The sequence below is a fragment of the Opisthocomus hoazin genome, chromosome 1 (genome assembly GCF_030867145.1).
Source record: "Opisthocomus hoazin isolate bOpiHoa1 chromosome 1, bOpiHoa1.hap1, whole genome shotgun sequence".
NCBI classification, from domain to species: Eukaryota; Metazoa; Chordata; class Aves; order Opisthocomiformes; family Opisthocomidae; genus Opisthocomus; species Opisthocomus hoazin.
Genome location: NC_134414.1, coordinates 18,791,013 through 18,797,012, shown reverse-complemented (window position 1 = coordinate 18,797,012; position 6,000 = coordinate 18,791,013).

The following is a 6,000-nucleotide window of genomic DNA, read 5'->3' as shown; positions in this document are numbered from 1 at the left end:
AGGGTTTTTTTAATTGCCGGTGATAGTGACTGTCTGCAAGAAAGCATGTGCAAATATAAAACGTGTGAAAAGGTTATAAATAACACAGCCTGGCTATAGACATTAGGGAGTAACTCTCTAGAGATGGGGATATATCTATGTATGTAACATAAGGATGTGGTAAAATGGTAATACTTCCATCTTTCCCTTTTGAAATGATAGGAGCAACTCTGCAGTCTCCCCAGAATCTTTTCCATAGAATGACTACTGTTTAAAAAATTGAGATAGAAACTGTTGGAATCTAGTTCTATTTGCGTAAGGATTGCATGAGTTTTACTCTAACATTTTAGTTACTGCCTCACACTGGAAGGTCATGTGTAGACAATTATCTACCAAGACTTCTTTGACTTTTTCAGAATCATTGTCCTGCTATTTAGGCACACCATCCTGCCCTAAAAGCCATGTCAGTGTGAAAGGGATCTGTGGTACTACTATGGGCTTTCTCTAGATGGAGCTTTGCACTCAAAGCAGAGATACCTAGGAGGAAAGTGAGGTAGTGCTGGAAAAACAGTTTGCATTCAACACCAATCTACCCAGTTCAGGCATAACTTACAGAACACAGTACATTTCTAAAAGCATTTGCCCCTTTCATTAACTGCTGTTTGTGCAAAAAGTCTGAAGAGAAACTGGAGTCTCTAATACTAAGCATCTTTTATTTTCAATCGCAGGACAGTGCCATGGTGGCATTCCTGATTACATACTACTTCTCACAAATAACCACTCAGAGTTCAACTATTACTCTGAAATCAATAGTTACCTGATAAAGAAACAATTTATTCTTTATGAAAATGAGCTTTGCAAAAGATCAAACACAATGTTCTCATCATTTGTGATTGGATGTGGTATCAGAAAGAGCCTGAATCAGGACTGTCCCATCTTCCCTTGAAAGAAATCGGCCAAATGATGCAAAAATCTTGCAATCGCTAGAGGTAAGCTTTAACAGAAAAATAATAAATTAGAATAAATGAAGAGTGCATCTAAAGAATGCAACCGAGGATGAACTCTTTCTCTATTTGGTACTTTCAGGAGCAGTTGATTTTATCCTAATTCAGAGGTCCAGCAGAAATCATAAAACTATATCCTAAAAATTTCCATTTCAGTCCATTGGTTAGGAAGACAACTCACTGTTACCTGAGCTCAGATATAGGCATATTAACTGCTTACTGATGTCTAGAAATAGTTGAAATGAATTCCACCATTCCAGTTCCAGAACTTTAAGTGGATTCTCCAGCTGAAAACACTCTGCACAGTCATCTTCAGGTCATCACTAAAATCTTTTTCTTCTATATGAAAAAGACTGGGTTTAGGTTGTTCCTAAGTGCTTCTTACATGGAGTTCTTTTGCTGAGGCCCTGTTCTCCTCTTTGTCCACTTGGGTGACCTTCTACTCTTAGACTGACTCGAAGTGTAGTCTCACATTCTTTACAAAATTTGCAGTATTCAGTATTTATAGTGTAAACTGGAAATAATTCGTAACTGGGTCAAGCTGGGGATGTATCAGTCCATGGTAACATACAAGCACATGGTAAAATGGTAACATTTCCATCCTTTCCTTTTGAAGTGATTGGAGCAACTCTGCAGTGTCCCCAGAACCTTTTCCACAGAACTACTAATGGTCAAAAAAAAGAGATAGAAACTATTTGAATCTAGTAGGGATGAGAAGTGACAGAGTAGAGAGGAAGATCAGGAATCTTCATACTGTCAGGATGGAAGGAAAAACCTAGATTTATGATCAAGAGCTCCAATAAATGGAGCCTGGAATAACTCAGAATAGCCATTCCCTTAGATGAGAAGTGCCATGGCCAAGGACAGGCACACTGCCACCAGGGGCTGACCCATAGGGTAATGTGAGCCATAAAGGAGCAACGAAGAACATCACAAGGAAACCTTCTGCCACATCCTAAAGCTAATCAGTGCCAGTAACACAAGACCTCTTTCATCGTATTAGACAAGGAAGCTCAGAAATCCTGCTACTGCTAAGTGTCAGTTGGGAAATGCTACAGCTAGACAGACAAAAGAAAATAAGTTGCTGCCGAAAAAGTACATTCAAAGTTTTCTCATTATTATCGTACTCTTTATGACTAGCAGGGCCTTTCTTTCTCATGATGACTACAACAACAACTCATAGCAGTTAAGAATGAAAGCCAAAATTATTGCAAAATACATTAAAATAACGCATAGTGTTACTTTCATGCTCCCAGTGTTGCTCTATTTTTTTTTTAATTTGCAGAAAAAACAGTATGAACTGACATTGCTTCAAAAATTAACAGTAAAAAAGTATACAACAATGGCTCTTCTGTTGTAACTTGGGCTTAACAGACACATTTTTGCCTCAAGCTTCCTGCAGTATTTCCTAGTGATTCTGAAAATGAGTAGAAAGAGCAACATAATAGCTTGGAAAGAATCATAATGTGGTGAAGAAACGGTGCAACTTTTTGCAAGTCTACCAGAGCTCTTCACATCCTTCTGATTCTCTGCACAGAAGAAAGGCTGAAATTTGCAGAATGACGAACTAGATATGTTCTAGGATACTTCTGTTTCTATTCTGCACACTAGGACGAGAGGAAATGGCCTTAGGACGAGAGGAAACAGCCTCAAGTTGCGTCAAGGGAGGTTTAGATTGGATATTAGGAATCATTTCTTTACTGAAAGACTGGTCAGGCTTTGGAATAGGCTGCCCACGGAAGTGCTTCAGTCACCAGCCCTGGAGGTGTTAAAAAAAACATGCAGATGTGGTACTTCAGGACATGGTTTAGCAGGTATAGTGGTGATGGGCTGACACTTGGACTTGGCGATCTTAGAGGTCTTAGAGGTCTTTTCCAACCGTAATGATTCTATGATTCTATGACTAACAGCTATCAAAAAAATTTCCGCCGCATCATGGGTGAACATAGGCATGACAGACATGCAGAAGCATGGACATAAGACCTATGGAAACATACAAAACTCTGCTCACATACACCCAGTTGTAGACGCAGAGCATCCTGCAGACATGGACGCTGTTTACCCCACTCTACCCTAACTCCGCAGCTCACTCCTTCCTGCTCATACAGTGTACCAACAGGGCACATGGTTCAGGCAACTAGCAAGGAGGGAACAGACCACTGCAGAGTAGTCAAGTCCATCAGCAAAGGACAGCATTTGGCAGCGGGGACTACAGTCACTTTCCCTATTAGTTGGTTCGTTTTCTTTTCAAAGTAGTCAACAGTCCACACAAAACCACTCTTTCCCAACAGGCACTCTATTGCTCCTCCTGACATCCTAACCCAACCAACTCAGCGGGCAGTATCACTTTGGTGGAACGTATTCAAATTACAACAGAGAACCTCATTGTCACTCACAGGCAGGAACAACAACACTGCAGAACAGCCTCGCTGCTTCCTCTACGGCCAGCCAGAGTGGTGCTTACACAATGACACTGTCCAGAATCCTTCATCTCACTGCGGTGCTTGATGATCCAACCTCTTCCCACAACAAACCTCCTCTGCGAAGAGCACGGAGCTAGAGCTAGGCACGGGGGCTGTTCTGAAACAAAGGATGTTGGCAAGGGACAAAGGCAAAAGAGTATCAGCCGCTCTAGGATACACGAAATTCAGAGAAGACTGGTCCAGGGCAGACTGCAATTAGCTGGTGGCTGCTCAAGGGTAAGGCCTGGCAGCTATCAGGTATGTGTTGGCTCAGAGCAGATGAGGAGTCAGTAGAGGGAATGCGAAGCTTGGGAGGTGTTTGCCAGTGAAATCAGAAGCCTGAACAGTACCGATAGGGATGGCAGTCAAGGTAAGGAGGAACAAGGCACACTTGGCAGCAACAACCTCCAGTTTGGAATGTTTGACTGCTTTAAGTGAGGTTTTGCAGGATGTAGCTGGTTTTAAAAGAAATGCTGTTCTGTGCTGGGCGTTCCATCAGCTCTGGAACCCCCGGTGGTGTGGTGGCCGTGTCACAGTGGGCAGAACACTGATGGTGGACGTGTCACAGGGGGTTGGTGCCACAGCCGCCCAGCATGGCTACAGCAAGGGCTGCACGGTCAGCCAGCCCAGACTGGAAGCGAGCAGGCGCGTGAGCCCGGGCTGAGGCGAGAGGGCAGGGAGGAGGGCAGGGAGGGGAGGGCAGCGCTGCTGGGCCCGGCCACGCAGGCAAGGCTTGCCCGGGCCGCGACAGACGCCGGCTGCTCCTCCTTTGTCTTCCAGAGCCGGATGCTCACTCGGGAACAGGACCAGACCATGGCGCGCTCCTGTCCTCAGCCACACAGACACAGCTTCACTGCCTTCTAGAAGGACCCTGACACTAAGTTAAGGAATCAAAATTCTGGCAAAGCCCTGGGTAGAAGTTGGTTGTGGTGAGCCAGGGTGGCTGCTCCCGTTGTTTGTTATCCTGCCTTTTACAGCCGCTGGCCCAGACAGGGACGGGACCAGACCATAACTGCACTCCTGTCCTCAGCCACACAGCCAGACAGACAGATTTGCTACTTTCTACAAGGGCACTGACACAAAGTTAAGGAATCAAAAGGGACACCAGCTCTCGGCACCAACCTAGCGATGCAGTGGCACTGCCACAGTGGGTGTTTGGCTGGCGGTGGTGGCTCATGCCACCATGGGACGGGTGTCTCCTGGCTGCCAGGGACAGCTGGGACTCACAGCCTTGGCCTGAGGCTGGCAGAACATGGGCAGGGGCTGACCATGGGGAGCAAGGGGGGCTGCTCCCGGTCTTTGTTATCCTGCCTTTGACAGCCGCTGGCCCAGACAAGGACACCACCAGACCATGGCGTGCTCCTGTCCCCTCCCTCCGTGGCCACTCAGCCACAGATTTCTGCAGCTTTCCACAAAGCCACTGACCTGAGGACCATGCAGCACACACAGCCCCGCTCTGCATCGCACCATGGTCCCATAGGCAGCTGGAGGCTCCCCCCAGATGGTGACGAGGGGAGCTCCGCGCCACCCGCCCTCTCTCTCCCAAACTCAACTCCAAATAAAATTTTATCATTCCTAAGCCGTTGCCTGGTTCTTCTTGTTTGTCTGGTCTCCTGGGAGAAACCACCGCAGCTTTTTCCTTCTTGTCCTTACTACATTGAATCCCTAGCGCTTGACACAGACCTAGACATAAAAATATACAGGTCTTTCTACAGAAACATACGGAAAGTGTACCTGTATCTTCCTGATGGGAAGGAAGCGGGGACTCAATCACAGGCCACTCTCAGATCATGCGGGTATGATGCCCTCTCGCAGAAGAAGAAAACCAGCCAATCACAGAGCAACATGAAGACATGGGGGGAGTGAGACAAGAGCCATGTCCTGGGCTCAGATATTATTCTTAACATTTTGTAACCAGCGTTTCATTAGAGAGCTTTTCCAAATCCCAGATTTGAAGAAAATCATCAACCTAGGTCATTGGCGATATGACAAAATACTGGTATCAGTTGACATACCAGAAGAACGCAATGCCATCCAAGGGACCTGGACAAGCTGAAGAAATGGGCCTGTGTGAACCTCATGAGGTTCAATAAGGTCAAGTGCAAGGTGCTGCACATGGGTTGGGGCACCTCCGCTAGCAATACAGGTTGGCGGAAGAAGGGCTCGAGAGCAGCCCTGCCGAGAAGGACTTAGGGGTACTGGTGGATGAAAAGCTGGACATGAGCCAGCAATGTGCACTCACAGCCCAGAAGGCCAACCGTATCTTGGGCTGCATCAAGAGAAGTGTGGCCAGCAGTTCGAGGAAGAGGATTCTGCCCCTCTACTTTGCTCTGGTGAGACACCACCTGGAGTCCTGTGTCCAGCTCTGAAGACCCCAGCACAAGAAGCACGTGGAGCTGTTGGATTGGGTGCAGAGGAGGGCCACAAAGATGATCCGAGGGCTGGAGCACCTCTCCTAGGAGGAAAGGCTGAGACAGTTGGGGCTCTTCAGCCTGGAGAAGAGAAGGCTGCGGCGACAACTTCTAGAAGCCTTTCAGTACCTGAAGGGGGACTGG